Source organism: Camelina sativa, chromosome 7 (genome assembly GCF_000633955.1).
Source record: "Camelina sativa cultivar DH55 chromosome 7, Cs, whole genome shotgun sequence".
In the NCBI taxonomy this organism is placed as follows: Eukaryota; Viridiplantae; Streptophyta; class Magnoliopsida; order Brassicales; family Brassicaceae; genus Camelina; species Camelina sativa.
In genome coordinates, this window is record NC_025691.1 from 10,432,441 (window position 1) to 10,435,015 (window position 2,575).

Sequence of the window (2,575 nt, forward strand, 5' to 3'; positions counted from 1 at the left end):
CAGAACCACTTGATGGAATTACACTACACTCATAATTCGTAAGAGTCTCTTCAATGTTTTTTTATGCACAACACATTGGTGTTCTCTTCTTCTCTGTAAGCTATAATATATAAACAGGAAAATTAGTAAGGCTTTTGATAAGGTCGAATGGCCGTTTATTGAGGTAGTTATGAAGCGGATGGGATTCTCTGAAGTCTGGTGTAATTGGATCATGAAGTGCATCACAACTATCTCATACTCGGGGCTCATCAATGGACAGCCAGTTGGACAGATCATGCCTCAACCTGGCATACGTCAAGGTGACCCTATTTCACCTTATATTTATCTATTATGCACAGAATCTTTGTCTGCTCTAATTTAAGAAAATATCCAAAAGCAAAGGCTTCATGGTTTTAAGGCAAGCAGAAACGGTCCTGCAATATCTCATTTGCTTTTTGCAGATGATTCCCTTATGTTCTGCAGAGCCTCGGTGGATGAATGCACAACTCTCCTACATGTACTGCAACAATATGAGAAAGCTTCAGGTCAGAGTGTAAACTTTTACAAATTGGCTATCACTTTTGGTAAAGGCATTGACTCGGAAACACGGAAGGAACTTAGTACTATTCTGAAAATATATAAAACGGAAGGCTTTGGCCGCTATTTGGGTTTACCTGAGTTTATTGGCAGAAATAAGGCAAATGCTTTCTCGTATTTAGCTCAAAGAGTTGATCAAAAAATAGACAGTTGGTACACTAAACTACTATCTCCTGCAGGCAAGGAGATTCTCCTGAAGTCAGTAATCACAACAATTCCAACATACAGTATGTCATGTTTCCTCCTCCCCACCAGAATAACAAGCCAGATCACAAAAGCAATGAGACACTTCTGGTGGTCCAACACTAAGGACAGGCACAAAATCCCTTGGATGGCATGGAATAAAATCACTGACCCAAAAGATATTGGAGGATTGGCAATCAGAGATCTCAAAGATATCAGTTTAGCACTGCTTGCTAAGCAAAGCTGGCGGATCCTCCAGCAACAAACCTCTCTCATGGCAAGAGTGTTCAAAGCAAAATACTATCCAAAGCAGACCCTGCTAACATCAAAGTGCAAAAAGAATTCCAGCTATGCTTGGAAAAGTATTTCTCAGGGTATACATCTAATTTCCCAAGTTTTTAAATATATAGTTGGAAATGGAAAACAAATTCATGCTTGGCAGGATCCGTGGCTTCCCTCTAGCCCCCCAAGACCAGCAAGAGGACCTGGTGCTTTTACATATCCTAATTTGAAAGTCAGTGACTTGCTTTTCCAAGGAAGTTGGAATGAAGATTTGATTCAAAACATCATCCATCCAAGCGACATTCCCTATATTAGAAGCTTACGACCTTCTATAACAGGAGCAGATGATACAATAGCTTGGATCCAAACAAAGAGTGGGCACTACTCAGTCAAATCAGGTTATCACATTCAGCGTAAGCTTTCTCATAATACATTCACAAATCATAATACTTCGCACAATACCGCTGAGGCTACATCTTTTACAAAGGTCTGGAAATGTGATATACCTTAGAAACTTAAACATTTCTGGTGGCGCTGTCTTCACAATGCACTGCCAACTGCAGAAAATTTAAAGAAGAGAAAATTGCTGATTGATGATACTTGCCAGAGGTGTGGTGAAGCCCCAGAAAACCTCAATCACCTTCTTTTCCACTGCAGGCTAAGCAAGGAGATTTGGAACCTTACACCACATAATCAGGGAACAGGGTCAATTTTTTCCTCGCATTCTCTCAATCAGAACATAGATGAATTGCTGAATATCCGTAAAAACCAAAAAAAGGATGTAAGTTTATTCCCTTTTATTGGTTGGAGAATTTGGAAGATGAGGAATGACTTGATATTTAATAATAAGAAATGGTCTATCCCTGATACTATAAACAAAGCTCTCCTTGACTTACAGAAATGGAAAGAAAGCATGGAAGCTGGCAAAGAAGATACGCAAGCACAACAAACTTGGGGGTTAGAGAAGCATCAGTTATTGGCACAGCCTACATCTGCAATTTCTATCATACAGGGTGCCAAAGAATACTGTTGATTTGTTGATGGCTCATGGAACTCGCCAAATGATACTGCAGGAATTGCTTGGGTCTTATACAATAACCGTACACAGTTAGTATTGCGAGGTATGGCGTCAATCAGCCCAATGAGCACACCCCTTGAAGTAGAAGCTGAAGCATTAAAATGGGCAGTTTTTCATCTCAATAGACTGGGCTATAACAATGTCATGTTTTGTGGAGATGCTGAAACCTTGTATAAGAGACTATCTTACATCTCCAAATTCAGTTACAAAGTCCAACCCAGTGACCAGTCTCTCATAGCAACCCAATTGATGGACATTGCCAACATTGCTTCCTCCTATGAAACTATAAGTTTCGTTAAAATTTCACGATCTGTAAACGGGGTAGCAGATGGTCTAGCAAAATATGCTAGGATAAGGAAGTCAGATTTTGTAATCTCATGGAACATTGTATGTTGATCGTTATGTTGAATACAAAGTTTGTTGCCGACAAAAAAAAAAAAAAAAAAAAAAAAAAAA